The sequence below is a fragment of the Armigeres subalbatus genome, chromosome 3, assembly GCF_024139115.2.
Source record: "Armigeres subalbatus isolate Guangzhou_Male chromosome 3, GZ_Asu_2, whole genome shotgun sequence".
Classification (NCBI taxonomy): Eukaryota; Metazoa; Arthropoda; class Insecta; order Diptera; family Culicidae; genus Armigeres; species Armigeres subalbatus.
The window spans coordinates 359,813,207-359,832,353 of NC_085141.1; the positions used below are offsets into that span (position 1 = coordinate 359,813,207).

Sequence of the window (19,147 nt, forward strand, 5' to 3'; positions counted from 1 at the left end):
AAAAGAAAACAATAACAACGGGAGAAACTTGACAACAAACTACACTACACGGTACACTCTGATTTTTTCAGGTGCTACACTACTTGTTTCAGTGCAAGAAAAATGCTACACTGGTGTAGCACGAAAATTAAAAACGAACATTTTCGGTGCAAAAGTGTAGCACGAGTGTAGCTACACCGCAAAAACGAAAACGACATAAATAAGGTATCATTTCATTCTTTGTTGAATAACATTTGGCAGTATGTATTTTTCGCGGTACGATGTTTGACTGATTATACCTTTTTCAGAACGGTTTTTGGTGGAATGCCGTTTTCAGAGTGTTTAATGGGACACCATTGGTATTCTCTTTGAAAAGTGTGGTATAGAATAGCAGCAGTTTTGAAAGATATAGTTGCCCCACACAATCCTTTATTCCTGACAAGAGCGTTGCTTCAGTGAACGAATTATCTCCTTTCCTTATTACGAACTGACGTTTTTCTTTAAATAACCTTTTAGCTTTTCTGGATAAACAAATTCATTTAAAGAAGGTATTCTATTCGCATTATACCGGGCAGACGCGATTATTTAAAGAGTTGTTTCATTATTTCACTTTATTCCTTTATTACGAGTTCATTTAAAGAAGGGCCTATCCCTAAATATCCTCTTTGCCTTACGCCGGGCAAATATGTTCATTTGAAAAAGGCATTACCGCTTCCTTTCCCCTAATACCAGGTGATGCTGTCATCAAAAGAATGCATAATCTCCTCCCTTCACCTTAGACCGGGCAGACGCGTTTATTTTTAAAAAGCCATTATTTTTTTCCCTTTGCTTGAAGCAGGCAGATGCGTTCATCATACCGATCAAACGTATTCATTGGAAGAAAGTAAAAAAAGTGACAGTACAATGGATACACTTGTGCTCAAGCACCCGAAAATGCTTCCTACCCTAAAGTATCCTAATCTGAACCGGGAATCGAACTCGCAACTCTCCGGATTGGCAATCCTACGCCTTTGCTTGCCTGACTAACACTTACTGGATACCCATCGCTATGTACGGCACACAAAAAGAAGAGAGAAGCGTTAGAAGAAATGTTACATTCGAGGAAATTACATACGGAGAATTGGTTTTCGGGGAATTGTCGTACTTATATGAATTGATAGGCATAAATCAATCAGAGATTTCCCTCAAATGACAAGGTCCATGGAAACGTTCCTACGGATTTTCTACTGCGTGAAGCCACAATTCGTAAATAAAATATCTAATGAAAGCAAACATTATTGTATTGTTAAGTTCGCCCTTGTATGCGAGAAACAGAAATGTTAAATTCGTTGAAATTTTAATCGATAAAAATTCTTAAACTGAAAGTGATTCGAAGATCAGAAAAAAAAATACAACGAGCTCCACCCTGAAACATCAACAGAACCGTTGTTCTCGGTGTACCCTATGAAATCATGTGCATTACAGCTGCAATTATCCGCAACTTTGTGAGTTTCAAGCAGTTGAAGTGGCATTAAATTGCGTTCCAGCTAACTTCCTAATAATAATTCTTGCGGATACTGAGCTTCTTTTTACACGATGTTCATACAAATGCCCATGAAAAACCATCGAAAGGATTGGACGAGTATATGTTAAAACCGATTTGAGTTCTTTAAATAGTTGAACCCCTCGTTAGATACTCATGGAATCATTTCCACTGACGCCTCGTATTTTTCAATTCTTGATTCAGTAAAAATGACATAACACGAATGTTTTTTAATTAATTTAATTTTTTAGCATACCGCTGAAAAAATGAAAAGTCAAGCTCTATCTGGAATAAGGGCGAATGTCGCAAAAGAGGATTCTCTTCGTCGACTCCCCCTCTCTTAAATAAAAGTGACAAGCAACGGATTTCTATGTGTTATCACCTCAGAACGATAGAAAATAATGCGAACTTGCATTCTGAGGTTGTAAACTACAAAGAAATCCTTTGCTTGTCACTTTTATTCAAAAAAGGAAAAGTCGACGAAGAGAATTCCCTGTCCATGGATGATGGGATCGACGGTGGTTCGTCAAGTATCTCGGTATAACATGAATTAATGGAGTTAAACTAAATTCACTCTCAATAAATTTTGTTCTTTGTATTGCGTTCGCACTATTTAATATTTTTTAGATCCATAACAATTTTCGAATTACATGCATATTTTTATATTGTGAAACATGCATACAATTGTTGACTAATTGTAATTTACAATTCTTAATTACCTAAACAAAATCGTTTGAAACTTGACGCTCCACGCCCCTAATACGCGCATTGAACTCAGCACATCCTTTATCGTCAGCAGACTATGCGTAAGATTAGAGGAGCCGGCAGGGCCCAGTACGAATCTTTACTAACCTTATGCACAAGTAAGAAAGACTTCGGAAGCTAACGATCATCCGCTGTAGCTCTTAGGAGTAGTAATAGTTGTCTTAATCTATATATATAAAAATGAAATGGTCTGTGTTCGTATCCGCATAACTCGAAAACGGCTGGATGGATTTTCATCATTTCTTCAGCAGATATGTTCGTTACCGTTTCCGACGGGTTTATATAATATTTCCTCATGCGAAAATTACGTGTAAGGTTGTGTAAATCGTGCAAAACTGAAATGAAGATTCGTATGGAAATTTGGCATGGGAATATTCGCCTACTATGCAGGACAACGTCTGCCGGGTCCACTAGTAGTTAATATATTTTTCGTAGTAATAGCAGTAGCTGTAGTAGTATTACCAGTAACTTGTTGCAAAAAAACTAAGTAGATTCGCTGCCTCTATTAGCGTAATGATCTCAGGCCAGTGGCTTTGCTACAATAGGTTGAACTCATATGGCTTGACGACGCAATTCTCAAAATTGCTTTTTTATATTATGATACGTTCTCCAACAACAGATTATATTGAAAAAAATACTGACTATTTATTTAACTCATATAACTTTAGCATCGGACGTTACTTAGAACTCAGATATTAGGATGACTTAACGAAATACACAATTATCCAAAACCCTGTTTCTAGGCGTGAAATATGAAGAATATATCTTATTACCATAACAAAATTTGCAGAATTTCGCTGATTTGATCACAACCTGAAAAATTTCATTACATTTTTATTCAAGATTGGTTACTTGGAGGTGACAATATTACCACCCGTTGTCAACATAGACTGCTTTTAGGTATCTAATGTCATATCCAAGAAACCCTATGGTCTACTCCACGTTAAACTAATTCACTTTCGTTGTAACTATTTATTGATCCGGATTAACAATTGACAGAAAGACTGTAAAATTACTACGAAATACAAATTATAAACAATAACAGAAATTTTGACAATATGCTACTACGCGATACTCAATTCAAACAGTGTTCACCGCATGAACATAAACTAATTGTGCTAAATATTGGTACTAGTAACGGTAACACTTATGTTAAGGTCTAGTCTTGTGTTTCGCCATTTAAATAATGTTGGTATAATCAATAACATAACATCTAATTATATCCCTATTTAAAGAAGTGTTACTTGGAGGTGGCAACGGTATCACCCGTTGTCAACATAGACTGCCTTTAGGTACTGATTGTCGGCTCCAAGAAACTAAACTAAACTTTACATTTCAATTCTGCTCAAATTTTACATTTCAAATCGCCAGATAACCTTCGTTGTGTGTTTAAAACGTTTTAAATTAGAACTTCCATTATTTGCTTGACAGACTGACGGGAAAACGACGATGGAAACGGGTAAAAGGGAAATCTATACTACAACAGAAATTTTGAGATTTTGCTATCTATCACAATACTAAAACAAATAGTGTTCAAGTGATCAACATAGACTAGTTCTTCTAAGTATTGGTCCTAGTAGATGCAAAACTTCTGTTCGGGTCCAGTCTTGACAATTTAAGCTACCAGGTAGCTTCAGCTGGATACCCAAAAAAAAAAGGAATAGTCGACGAAGAGAATTCTCTCTTGCGACATTCGCTAGAGATAGAGCTTGAAGTGTAGTTAACATCGACACAAGCATAATAGCATAAATAAAGAATAACGAAGAAATTGGCGAAATTGATCTTGGATTACAAGTTTTGTCCTAAACACGTTTTTCTGTAAGCTGGCGATAATTATGTTTAAAATAACTTCCGAAAGAATTTCGCAACACATTATTAGTGCAATAATTTGATCGCCTCTCCCCTTTAACAACGAGTGGATTAGCGATGATAGGTAATCATAAGACATATTACGATGCAGGCACTGGTCTGGAGTTTTCTGGTTTCTTTTTATCGAGGTGGTTGAGTAAGCATCTATTCTCTATCGAAAGCTATTCCATTAATAGAAGTACAATTCTGATAGGTGGTAGGTCATTTGACATAAAGTCGTTTGGCTTACGGACGTTTGGCATAAAGATCATTTGGCATAATATCGTTTGGCATAATGGTCATTTGCAGGGTTCGTACTTTTCGATTCGGGGAGACGAAAACAAGCAATTTTCCGGCCGAAGGAGAATCTTTTTTCTGTCTGTGGCGAGTCTGCGGAAAGTCTGTGGCGAGAAACATCTTTCTCTCGCTACTGAATAAGCCTAGAGAAAGATAAATGAAAATCGTACCTACTAGATGAAATTCTTTTTTCGTTTCATCATTCTTACGCCTTACTGGTTTTTTTTTTGCGAAAATATTCAGTTTGCATTTATAAAATATATATGACCGCAACGGGATTCGAACCCAGAACACCAACAAAAATGGCACTGGGTCGCGCTCGCTCTAACCACACCGCAACATCAACTGCTTTTTGGGGCTAGGATCGTCTTCTTCAATGGCTCTACATTCCAACTGGAATTTGGGTTGCTTTTCAACTTAGTATTCTATTAGCATTTCTTTAGTTATCAATTGAAAGCTTTTCTATGCCCGCCATTGCATGAGTATGTATCTTGTGTGGCAGAGAGGCCCAGAGAGTCGAGAATGTTTCCAACCCGAAAACATCCTCGACCAGACCGAGAATCGAACTCGCCATCTCAGGATTGGCAATCCTACGCCTTTGCTCGCAAGGCTACTGGAGAACCCATTGGGGCTAAGATATTTGTTGCATAAAAGTTACTCTTGTTTGAATTGAGAATCAACTATTTTGGAACTAATGCATAATATAGTCAATTATTTATAAATATTGTTGCTTGAACATTATAAGAGAGATGCTTTGAATTGTTTTGTTTTGAATTAAAGATTATATTAAATCACTGATCGAAGGAACATTGGTAAACTTACGAAAATTTTTATTATCTGCATTTTCCACTTGACATCTTTTTACTTCTGGGTCAGTTGACTAAGACAAACTACAAAAGACGGAAACTCGAATAGCAAAATTGAACTCAAGGGTTAAAATCTTTTTGACGTAGAACTACGTCTGTCTTTTCTATATTGGGGTACACTTTACGATTGCAAAAAATTGAAAATCGTCACGAAAATATGATAGACTTCGATCGTTAGTATCTCAGCCGTTTCTCTATGGATTTTCAATTTTCTTGGACCATTCGATCAAGGAAGAGTCAACGCTTCATACCCGATGTACACTGAAGTCGTTTGTTACACGGTTATTTTTACAGGAATGGTTTTTTGCGCGATTTTTTTTTCACGCGAATTTCTGGATTTCCGCGGTTCCTTCAGACATACATTGGGATTTACACGGTTTTTTACGTTGTTTTAATTTACGCGGCCCATATCTTCCGCGCAAAAACATACTCTATTGTGTTCCAATATCTATGTATGATAATATTTACTATTAAAAACTTGCTAACAGTTTAGCATTTGGTTTCGGTGAATCAATTAATCTCGTAAGTGCATCGCAAGCTTCTCCTTCCATAGCACTACATTCCAACTAGAACTTGGCCTGCTTTTCAACTTAGTAATTTATTAGCTTTTGTTTAGTTATTCATTGAAAGTTTTTTATGTCCGCCATTGCAGGGCTTTTAGCTGGTGCAGTTTTTTTATGCTAACTTAAACGTGCGTTTTCCTTGGAAAGCTTGGGGGCGTTTGACGGTAGCTTCTTGCTTACGTCTGTTGATGCCAGTAGAGGGGCTCGGAATCTTCTTCGCTGCTGCAGTGAATGCGTTCTGGTAAACTGTCTTTGGCTTGTTTTTGTTGATTCGTAGGTGTCTGCCAGAGTAAACGCTAAGTCCGACGCAATTCACGTGAAGGAATAATAATTATTATCAATAACGCCGTTGACAGTCCAGCTTTCGCAATGGGTTTTTCTGTAATGAGCCACCAGGGGTTTAGACTGACTTAGCGACTGGTGGTAAGTCTCTATAGCGTCGGTGATGGTTGCTGCTGTACACTATCAGCCAGGCTTGTGCTTTTCAAATTGTGTAATCGATTATCATTTAGATCTAGACCAACATTTTAAAAGGGCGTGACAGCCAAAATTCATTCCTTCTGATTCTTTGTCCACATATATAGCTATATATGCGGACGAAGAATAAGAAGAAATAAATTTTGGCTGTTACACCCTTTTCAAATGTTGGTCTAGAAATGTAAACGTAATAGGCCTTTTCATGTGACACTGCCGAGACTGAACTTGTTTACAACCGCTGAACGACCGTGTCAATTGACGATAAAATCAGCTGTTTTTAAACGTCTCGTGAAAAGGCCTAATAATACCAATTTATATGTCAACAATGAAGTTCAATCGGATGTTTGGCATTGTAACCAATGCTTTGAATCGAGATACAATTATCGAACGATTCTTACTCTCTAGCGAGTTTTTATCAATTGGTAATTTGGATCAATACCAGCAAAACGAAGTACATGGTCGCTGGCAATCAACGTGGGTTCATTAGTGGTGGTTGTAGCGAAATAGTGCTGGATGGTGAAAAATTTGAAGTGGTAGAAGAATGTGTATATCTTGGAACATTAGTGACGTGCGATAATCATGTTACTCGCGAGGTGAAAAGGCGTATTGCAGCTGCAAATAGGGCTTATTACGGACTTCGTAACCAGCTTAAGTCCCGTAGTCTGCAAACGAAAACAAAACTCGCGCTGTATACTACTCTGATTCTTCCGGTGGCTTTATACGGCCATGAGACATGGACGTTAAAGGAGGCTCTCGGAGTGTTTGAGCGTAAGGTGCTGCGGACAATACTCGGCGGTAAACAGGAGAACGGTATCTGGCGGCGTCGCATGAATCACGAATTGTACCAGGTGTATAAAGGGCTGGATATTATTAAGCTTGTACAACACGGCAGACTACGGTGGGCTGGTCACGTTGTTCGTATGCCGGAAGAACGTCAAGCGAAGATAATATTTTGCAGAGAACCCGGAAGAGGCCGCAGGCTTCGTGGAAGGCCGCGTACACGATGGCTTTTTGCAGTTGAAGAGGACCAGAGGGCGCTCAATGTTCAGGGCGACTGGAAGAGATTGGCCCAGGATCAAATCCAGTGGAGAAGGATACTCCATTCGGCGTAGGTTCATCGAAGAGCTGTAGCCCATCAAGTAAGTAAGTAATTTGGATATGTGAACGCTTGAGAGTGTTGTTCATCCTCGATTATTTGAAAATTTTATTTTTATCTTCATTTTCAAATGTTGGTCCAACTTATATACATCACCAGTTATGCTCACTCAATCTCAGGAGCATGGGATAAACAACGAAAACAGATTCAGGCTCGGCATGAAGAACGCTTGCTTTGGTCTCATTGCACAGAATAGTCGAAAACCTGTACATTACATACAGCTACGTAGTTCAACGTCACCTTTGCGTTCAACCCGATTGGGCTGAACCTTTGAGTTTTTTTTTAAATGAAAAAGGCAATAAAAAAGCAAATTAAGTTATTTTTGCAGGAGAATCTTTCAGAGAATGGATACTTTGTCGTTCATAAGTCTAAAAATAATATGCTTCTTTTTCGTAAGGATGCATTTTCCCGGCATATGACAAAGATACGATCCTTTTTTCAAGTAATTTCAAGTAATGCATTTGCCCGCCATAACACAAGGGATATTATGTATGGTTCCTATCTCAATGCATGCATTTTTCAGTTAATGGAAGAAGAAGCAATAATTCCTTCTTTCAAAGGGTGCATTTTCTCGGTGAAAACAAGAGAGTTGATGATTCATTTGTTCAATCAAGGCATTTGCTCGGTTTAAGGCAAGAGGTGATATGATCCCTTCATTTCTTTCAATTCAAACATTAGCTCGATTAGATGAAAGGGAAATTAAAACATGACATAGTTCCTTTATTCAATTCAGGCTTTTGCTCGGTTTAAGACAAAGAAATATATGATTCTTCCTTTCAGAGAATGCATTTGCCCGGCAGAAGAGGATATCATTCCTTTAATGCAATGGAAGATATGATTTCTTCTTTCGAAGAATGCATCTCCCAGCAGATGGCAAGATAAGATATGGTTCCTTCATTCAGGGAACACAATTGCCCGACAGAAGGCAGAAGAGGAAATGGTTCCTTCTCTCAATTCAGGCATTTGCTTGGTTTTAGGCAAGAGAAGATATTTCTTTTCTTTAAAAGGGCACATTTGCCCAGTGGATGGCAAGAGATGATATGGTTCCTTCTTTCAATTCAAGCATTTGCTCGACATAAAGATAAGGAAGTAATAATCCCTTCTTTCAGAGGAAGCATTGGCTATATTTAAGGCAAACTGAAATATCAAATTATATTATTTCAAGACAAAATTTTCAAAACGACTTATCTGCTTTTGTAAACAAAAATTCAAACGACGATTTGACGAATCTGATAGCTCTCCCACGCAAACCAACACCATCAACAGGTAGCGGAAGCATTCAGCTACCTATTGATGGTATTAGTTTGCGTGAGAGAGCTATCAGATTCGTCAAATCGTCGTTTGAATCTTTGTTTACAAAAGCAGATAAGTCGTTTTGAAAATTTTGTCTTGATTTAGAATCCGTTTCCTAATAAAAGGGAGAAATTGTCAAGTTTTCTGACTTGATATTAACATTGTTACATAAAAAACAAGCCACCAATGTCAAATTAATATAATGCTGATTTATCTTGCTGGTAGGTGCGTCAACATTTGAAATGTCCCCGTTTGGACCGGAAGCTTCTTTATTTTTAATTTGTCACGCCGTACAATCCCGCTTTCAATCATCGTGTATTTTCCTTATGGAGGAAAAAAACGTAACTGAATGGCTTAACAAATTTTGCTTATTACTCACACAGTTCAAGTAACAAACGACTTTATGCCAAACGTGGTACAATCTTCTGATATGAGGATCCAAAGAGTTCATGCTTTGATGAGAAGTCTGAAGAGTTTCACAAAAAAGTTTCCTGAATTGCGGATGAAAACCAATTTCAAAAGTATACTGAATAAAATTGTAGACATTGTCGGTCGAACTAACATAATCGAAAGTCCTATTAGAAAAGATAGCTTTCCAAAAAAAATTACATTCGTTTATGTGTGGAATATGGATTATATTCAGCAATATAAGCACAGCTCAAAGAACCTATCTGAAGCAGAATACTGATTTTATGAATGATTCAAGAGCATGCATATTGACAACACCTGTCGAGAGAAACTTTTTACTGGAGTGGACACGTGTTTAATATTTAACAGTATCGCAACAGCAGAACTTCTTGGTAAATTTTAAACAGATGTCAGGAAATATCAAAAGTTAAATCAAAACCGAATTACCGAACAGTCCTGCTGTTAAGAATTCGGTAAAATCCACAGAAAACTGTGTGCTTAACACTCTTATGAACTGCATATTGACAAGCTTCAGCCATACTGTGAATCATTTTATTACTGAAACTTTAGTATCATAATGAATTTGTAGGAAATATTCATATCACTCAATAACTTACCTTCAAGTAATTTGTCTAAAAGCTCCATGTGGCCTCCACTAGACATGTTAATCCAAAAATGTATATAATGCAGTAACCTTGCTTTGCCAATGTGGAATTCCTTTAATATCCCAACTTTGCATCACACGCACAATAACGCACACCACGGAGGATCTATCGTTATTATCTGCCATGCGGGTCATTCGTTCGGTCACAAAAATTCTTTCCTGAATCAGTCGTTCTTATTTTTAAACATTGATCTGAACGGCTTTCAACGCTTTCGTCTTCAGCTAATTAACTGCCTTTGTCTGACAACCTTTTCACTTATTCTACTGGTCACTGCGCCCGGTTCAAAGAAAAATCGCACCATACCACCCAGTTATAAGTGGGAACATCGGTAAGTAGGAACTCTTCCGTGCTCGTTCGTTCGGTGTCACAACTTCGAGATGTAAACCATCACCATCGTTTCCAAGTCGATTCTGCCGTTCATCCTCTGGTTGGCTGCCAGGTCATCGGGAATATTTTTATAATACCGCTCATATACACGAGGGCGCTTTGCCACTGCCGACGGTATGATTTGGTCACAACACTTTGAATTTTCCCGGCTATTGAACGCACACTTTGAACCGTTCACTCTCACATTCGCCCCGCATCACGTGTCGTACGCATGGGTCGAAAGGTGCGCGCGTCGCTTTTCCTAGCACTCGTACACTTGACGAATCTCGTGTGAATTCAGCTTTTCATAGCCTGAGGGGAAAATTTTTCAAGATGAAAATTTTCTTCCCAGGCACACAATTTCTTCTCGATATGGAAATATTAGGAGAAAATCTTCAAAAACTGCAAGATTCTTCATCACAGCGGTTCCTTAGCGACTATGCCTACAGCAATGACTTCCGAAACTGTTTTCCAAGCTTAATCACGCGTAAAATACGGAGTTTAGCCACACTATTTTCGGATTACCTAATCCGGGATGGAGGAAAATGTGGTCCTTGAGCACAAGATTCCTTCCAAAAGCCCACAAATCACTGTCGCACTGCTCACACACGGATACGGCCGGGATACCACGATCCAGGGAACGCGTTCCAGCAAGCGCACTGGACTCTGCAAGAAACCGTAATCCAAGGGTCGGTTAATTGCAGCAACTGCAGGAGAGAAAGATGTTCCGCGATGTTCGCGACTGGTCCAACGGCGAGCAACTGACGAGCGAACGTCGATATTTTAGGACCAGAGCACGGAGCTGCGAAGCGAAACACCGCTCAAAAATATCACTTAGCCACCACCCCGGGCAAAAGAAATGAAACTCATTTTCGCTCGCGGCATCTCTGCTTTCTGGTCGCCGTTCGCGTTGTTGTTTCGGCGACCGGAGCCGCCGCCGCCGGTCACGTTTTAGTGAATTTTCCCGGATGTGTTGCACAGCTTCTTTTGTACCTTTCCGAACTTTCACTGCATCTGTTTTGCTAATGGAACCCCGCTTGATAGCCATTAGGCGATGGGATAACTTTGAAAAATGATTAAACTACTTAGCAGTTGCGATGCTTTTTTCGTAATGGAACTCGAATTCAATTGGGTTCAGACAGAATGTCCTTTGATTTATAATTTGTGTTAAGGAAATCCCGGTCAAATTCCAATTTGTAAATTGATTAACGTCAAAGAAAAAGCGAATAAATGTGGAAGGCACGTTTTTTTTGCCATGTAGCATAAAGCGTAAACATATAATGTCTGCCTTTAATAATTCTTTGTGGGTCGTTTAATAATGACATCACAGATTTTAGGGGTTAAAATGTTGTGACAGTACATGTACTAGGTATATTAAAAGGCGTGACAGAGAGGAAAGGGGGTCTGAAATCTATATATTTGCAGAGTATAGCTTCACTTTTAGACACAAAATTTCCTACTGATTTGATTATGAGATTATAAAGTCTTTGGCTGATCGTCATTGTGACGGCAGTATTGTCTTCAATAGAAAAGAATTGCCTTGTTAGAGATGCTTGAGAAAGGCTGTAGGAGAATTTCTACACGGTACCATGAAGATTAGGGTGGCTCAAATTAGTATGGGGAAAACTTTGTTCAATTTTTGTGATGGGCCGCCCTCTTATTCGGTTCAATTTGATGCCCTGATGCTCTGGACAAAATTTCAGCCAAATCGGTCAACGTTTGGCCAGTGCTAAACTAGTTGGAAGTTTATATGGAAAAAGATATGCAGAAACATAAAAAAACAGTAAATTGCTATGAACTATGATACTCATTCAGATCTTGGAGAATTTAGTACAGAATGTTATGCAGAAAACCGCGAGAAGATTCGAGTTTGCCCGGCTAAGTTATTAGCATTTCTCTGCGGTGGGGTTTGAGCAAATTTCGTTTCTTTTACCCTTGAAAAGAAATAAATTCACCCCTACAACACTCCAGTAAAATGCTAATATCTTTGCGTAAAAAACTCTAATCTTCTCGCGGTTTTCAGCATAACATTCTGTATTTTATTTTACAAGAACTGAATGAGTATCATGGTTCTTCATCGTAAATCGTGCCGTCCAACTGCAAATCAATGTTTTTGGATGTTTCTGCATACATTTTTTCATATAAATTTCTAACGAGTTTAGCACCGCCCAAACATTGACCGATTTGGCTGAAATTTTGTCCAGAGCATCAGGGCATCAAATTGAACCGAATAAGAGGGCGGCCCATCAACAAATTTGAAAAAGTGTTTTTTGAGCCACCCTAATGAACATTCGTAGGGATGGATGAGGTTATTCTTGAACAAACGATGTCGTGCAGATTTGATGCTATGCTGCGCGGAAAATATTTCGGGATCTTCGTAACAATATTACTCTTCGAAAGTAGCGCTAAATAGCTTTCTTGACAATAAATTGAAAATTGGTTCAGATCGTAGAGACTGGGGAGACTTGATCCACTTTTCTGATTTCCGATGTAATACAGCCAAAAATAAATAAACATACGAGATTTCCACACAAACTCTCTAAGAAATATAGTATTTAACTTTACTGATGACAGTTCTTAAATTATTTAAAATATTCGGGGGAAATTGATCCCTTTCAAAGAACTTGCTTTGACAAAATTAGAAAGGTGCCCTCAGATTTTTAAAATATTTTTCATTTAAAATAAGCGGAATTTTCGAATCGCTGTCTGTATACATGAACGATTTTTGTTATTGAATTGGACGGCATATGCTGTTTTAAAATTTGAGGAGACTTGATCCCCTTTCTATGATATCTACGCACGCAATAAATATTTTTTCCTGCCTACCCTTCATCAAATTTGTCAAATCTGCAAAATATTAGAAGCCTGAGAATAGATTTATATTTTTGTGATTTTTTTCGTAAAATTTTTGTAAGGATGGGGGTGAGGGATCAAGTGTCCCCATATTGAGGCAATAACTTCAAATCCAAATATCCTAAAACTTTGATGGAATGTTGACATTTCTGGCAGTACAGATCATTATGCATATTTATGGTTTTGTGCTGTGAAAAAACCAAAGCATTTGGTCTTTGTTATGAAAAGTTGTTCAAATTTTGCGTGGCCAATAAAAAATCTTTAGGAAGGTCAAAACACACAAACTGCCCTGCAGAATAAATAAGGTTGTCAATCCAAAAAATAACTCTCGCGCGTAGTTTCATAGGGGCGTAACTGTATTGATCTATTTTATATTTTGTTAATAACTCAATTGTTTCAAAAGCTACAACCGTGATTATTGATTCGGGTGCAAGATACAATCATCCTTTATCACACCAAACCATTAAATCATCGACAAACTAGCGAAATTCGGTACAGTAATGAAAATTAAAAAAATGACGAAGAGAAATCGATCTATGCAGTTACGCCCCTATGAAACTAAGCGCGAGAACGCACCACATAAAGGTCATTTGTCTAGAGGATCTATACTAAAAAATACGCTAGAACAAAACTACTTTAGTTCTCGATAAAACAGGAGGTGATTAAGTCTCCCCGGAGATCATGTCTACCCACCTTCCCCTATACAGATTCTACATGAAATTGCCCGAAAGATCATTTAGTTCATATCATGCCGATTGAAGTGTAGAACTGAAGATCCTTTCAAAATTCACCTGAATAAAGGGAAAAAAAGGCAAAAAACATGAGCCCTCCTTAGCCACGCGGTAAGATGCGCTACGAGGTGGCAATGTCCCAGTGGGGGATATAATGCCAGTGAAGAAGAAGAAGCAGCGTGGGGGAAAATCAAGCCGCATGTGGTTGTCTCTGAGCGATTGGTTTGCTCATTAAAGTACCTAGTAGAATGGTTCAAAATATCAATTTTGCTCCACAACGCACATCTATTTTTTATGATCTGAGTGTCCTCTAAAAATGTGAGCTGTTTTGGATAAAAACTGTTTTAGCACAATCCGTTTCAAGTTTGCATAAAAATTAGTATTGGAATATGAAATTTTACATTATAGAGGGATTTCGCGCCAACTCGTGTATGGCGCTGGCAGCATCCTCTCAGATTTCAATGAAATTTTCTGGACATGTAAACTTTGTCACAAAAAGCTACTTCGCATACTTAGCTTTTCCAAAATTGACCTAGACCAGTACTGCAAAAGGTCGTGATCGTCATGAGACGAGAGCAAAGCGCTTTTTTGTATCTCAGGGGACCAAATGAAAGAATCGTGGGTTCTTTGATCAATTTCGCATGAAAGGCAGTCATGAAAGGAAGCTGTGCTTTATTTTAAAATTTCAATTTCTAGATTATTTTAATTGATATTTGCCCAGAATAATGACTAGTCGATAAATTATTCATATTCCTTTAGTTCACCGAATTGAAAGTGGTAATAAAAACAAAAATAAAGCAGATGTTGCACACCTTCATGCCCTGTCACGAAATAAATATTATTTGAGATTTTTTCTAGCGTGCCATTCATTCCTCGCGCTTCCGATGACAATTGACCACCAGCTAAGGGTTGCTTACTGAGCTGGTAGTGTAGCCTGGGAACTGTTGCCCTTCGGACATCAGCTAGAGTGAGAGGGTGCTTCCTGTGGGGTCTGCCTAGGATGTGGTGGGGTTCGACAGTGGGCTCTGTTGAACTTCTATAAAAAGTTGCATGTGTCCATGAGCAGGCCCTATCAAAGCGACCGTGTGCCGCTCAAAGCGCACTAACCTAGTCCTGGTGTTGGGTGGGAATTTAGACAAATTTGACCCGACTGATCGAGCGTCTGTTCACCAAGGAGGTGCGGCTCCAACAGCGTATGTTCTGGCATCAAGCGGCTGAGTATGAAATGCTATTCCCCAGAAGCTATACCTAAGATGGTAGCCCCATCCCGGTGGATAGGGAACCTTGGGCCAACAACCTACTGTTCTCGAAATATCAATTTGTTCGAGATTCCGATAATAAAAGAATACGGACTGATTTTACATCGACGACTCTAAGCGCGAAACAACGGACACGAATAGGAACATGGAATGTTTTAACCCTAGCCCAGCAGGGTAAATTGGCACGCCGCATGAAGCTTGAGATCCTGGGACTGAGTGAAGTCCGTTGGCCAAACTTTGGAGAACACAGAGCGCCGTCGGGATATGTTCTACTATACTCTGGTTTACGAGGCTTTACATAAAATCAAATCGACCACATCTGCAATAAACGTAGTGCCGATATCGCGTCTGATCACCACCTCTTTATCGGCGGAATATGCCTGCGCATATCAGCCGAGATGCTCAAAGCTGACCCCATGACATCCGCTCAACTACTGCATCGTTTATTTCGTAATACCTGGGACACCGCAACTTTTCCGATCGACTGGATGCAGGGTATCTTAGTGAAGGTTCCCAAAAAGGGTGACCTGACTGTATGCGATTGCTGGCGATGCATTATATTGCTGTGTACCGTTCTCAAAGTACTATGCAAAGTTATCCTAGCCCGGATTCAGGAGAAGATCGATGCGACTCTCCGGCGGCAGCAGACCGGATTCCGTGCCGGAAGATCCTGTGTTGACTATATTGTCACGCTTCATATCATTCTGGAGTATGTCAACGAATTCCAAGAGTCCCTTTACTTGTAGTCGATGAATAATCGACTACGAAAAAGCTTTCAACCGTCTCAATCACGAGAATATGTGGGGCGCCCTGAGACGCAAGGCACAGTACGAGGCCTTCTCATGTAGAGCGCTGCATAATGGGGTCTTGTCCGAACCCTGTCTGGGTCGTAGCTGGTGTGAGGCAAGGATGTATTCTACCACCGTTACTGTTCCTCATCGTAATCGACGAGACTCTGGTAAGTGCGATTGACCGTGAACCAAACAGCGGGCTGTTATGACAGCCTATAACCATGGAGCACCTAAATGGCTTCGAATTGGCTGATGACGTTGAACTTCTCGCTCAACGACACTCTGACATGCAGAGCGTGCTCAACGACCTTGCCGAGTGCTCCTCTTCGGCAAAACCAAATCGTTGAATGTAAACACGGTGACCACTTCCAGTTTCACAGTAGCAGGGCAACCAGTGGATAATGTTGAAAGCTTCCAATATCTTAATGGTTAAATGGCGTCAGACGGCGGTACCAAAATTGACATAGGCGCACGGATCGAGAAAGCAAGGGCTGCCTTTGCGAGTTTAAAAAATATCTGAAAAACAGGCAGATAAGTGAACGCACCAAAATAAGAATTTTCAACTCTAACGTGAAATCTGTGCTGTTATACGCTAGCGAAACATGGTGTGTATCAGTGGAGAACACTCAACGGCTGCAGGTGTTCATTAACAGATGCCTGCGGTATATAATTCTGGACTGGTGGCCTCACAACTGGATCTCAAACAACTCCATCGTCGTTGTCACCAAAGGCCCATAGCAACAGAAATTCGGGATCGAAAGTGGGGCTGGGTCGGCCACACTCTACGAAGGGGCGGAAACGAAATCTGTAAACAAGCATTAAACTGGAACCCAGCGGGACATCGCAGGTTAAAGCGATAGCTGGACAACGCTCAGGATGGAGAAGTAAGTAAAATTCTTAAGAAGTAAATTTAGTCAAAATAAGTCGTGTGACACATAAAACTACATGATTTTGCAAACGAATGCTGGAAAATAATATACATCGGCCACATTCCGGAAGATCTGTGGAATGGTCATTTTCTAAAATAGGTCGAAGAACGTCGTGTGACACCTCAAACTTCATGATTTCACAATGCAACGATGGGATTGATGTTTCAGCGTTCCTGGATCACTTGAGTTCAATCCGGTCGCATCGGCTTCAATCTGAAGGACCTACGGGATGGTTCTGAATTAATTGAGTCAACACAGGTCGTGTGACATCGCAAGCTTAATGATTTTATAAAGGAATGATCTGAATAATATTTTAAGTGGTTCCTTGGCGACAAAAACAGAATTTATATCATTTTCAGGTCCTATTTTGATTAAATTTAAAAATATCCATTTCTTAGGTCTAACCCTTAGAATAATATTTCCATCATTGTTTTGTAAAATAACTATGTTTGAGTGTGACACGACCTGTTGACTCAATTTAGAAAAAGAGCCTTTTCGTCAACCAACCGGATTGTGCCGCGAGTTGTACGAATAAATACTACGAGTGCTGAAAAAATTGCATTTTGCAACGAGTTGCACACGCTATTTTTTGCAATGACGAAAAATAGCTTAAATATGATAAATCTGTACCAAAATGATACAATTTTATTTACTTCACATGATCAATCTTGCCAAAAAACCATGTTGCCACAGAAAACAAACAGATTCCATGTTATCGTGTCCCATTGTATGTGCGACAGACCATAAAGCGATAGATAAACCTGCCTTTGGAGAATTTGATGTCATGCCCATAAAATTATTTCATTCATTACGTGACACAGAGAATACACTATTTGAACACTCACCCAAGCCATTTGAGTTAAACTAAATGTGGTTATGTAACTATTGTTCTAATGCTGGTTTGCCATTCCATTCCATTAAGATATATTCTTTGAGTATATTCATGCTTCTGGCTATCACTTAAATAGCATTCCAGCTACGACTGTGTGTGTTTTAACTAGTTTATAAGTAAGCGTCAGTAAAAAATGATCAAAATTTATGAAAGCAAATATTGTTTTCTTGATCATGGGCCGAAAACCATATTTTCTTTATGATTTCTATTCTCAGACATCTCTAAGAATGTATTTAATTATTCAGCTGTCGCTCATGAGTTATTTGTGTCCAGAATATGCAGAATATATCGTGCATTGTGAATAATTTAAGTTTAAATATTTTCGGTACTTCAATGAGATACTTATATTGAACTTTTTTCATTTACTACCTTCACTATAACAAGCAAAGCTAATTATAGATCTCAGCCAAGTTTATTTGTGAACGTCAACATGAACGTAAATTGAACCTTATTTGTTGGATTTTTTATATAGTACTGAATTCGGCTCCGTAGAGTAAGAGAATGACTGAGCCTACCAAATCAATAAAAAAATAGGCTTTTCAGCCAAAAATACACTTAAAGCACACCATTTTATTATATATTTCTCGTAATTTATTTTTATGACCGCCCTCCTTTGGAAATGGAACCACTGTGCGTACTGAGGATTGACCCAAATCTAGTATGAATTGGGATTTATCCGGATCAAATGCAACTTGTTGCGAAGGAATCGGTCAAGAAATGTGGTTTTATAATTTTCGAAAGCCCTTAAAAATAGATGTCAGAGACGGAAATGTCAATTGCTATTTCGACTTTCATTTTATAATGAACGAAAAATGTATATATCATCACCGCTATCTGTTTTTTTGTATATTTTTAATATGTCAGAAATTAATTTTCATGCCTCCAGTGAAATGTGGTTCATGATTTTTCCTTTTAAAATAGTAGTAAGGCCGTTACAAATATTTAATTGACTTTTTGTCCTACTAGTCTCCGAAAGGTCAAGGGGGGGGGGTGGGATAATAAAAAATAAATATTAGAATGAAAAAAAATCAAAAAACTCCTCGGATTTGTTAAAGAATGTTTTGAAAATCCTCAAAATTATACGAATTTTATTTTGTTGCCCCCTCAAAATATCATTTTTTGACAAAAAAAATCCGAGGGGAGGGGAGACAAAATGGATTTTAAATATTTGTATCGGCCTAAATCGAATTTTGCAAAGAGTTGCACGTGCTATTTTTTGCAATGACGAAAAATGGGCTTTAACGTATTAAACCTTTGCACAAAATGGTACACCCTTATTTATTTCACATGATAATTTTGGCAATAAATCAGAGAACCTTCACATTCCATGTTATCGTGCCACGCGGCATATCGTGGTGGTTTGTAATCGCGACATCCCAAGAAGTGGTGCATTTGGAATAATTTTATGTCATGTCCATTAATTTATTCTATTTATTACGTGATGCGGAGAATGCACAATTTGACCACTTACCCAAGCTGAGTGCTAT

At 38.7% G+C, this 19,147-nt stretch overlaps 1 protein-coding gene across 18 annotated transcripts in view; it reads right to left on the bottom strand.

Moving 5' to 3' along the window:
- The window catches only part of LOC134226237 (ryanodine receptor), a 160,702-nt gene extending 149,740 nt beyond the window's left edge, over nucleotides 1-10,962 (bottom strand). For 17 of the 18 annotated variants that reach the window (XM_062706877.1, XM_062706875.1, XM_062706870.1 and 14 more), the window contains exon 1: nucleotides 10,731-10,962. The gene's annotated coding sequence lies outside the window, so the exon portion shown is untranslated. The remainder of the gene's footprint in view (nucleotides 1-10,730) is intronic. The other variant, XM_062706865.1, reaches the window with a different exon arrangement.
- Between the last annotated feature and the right edge of the window lie 8,185 nt (nucleotides 10,963-19,147).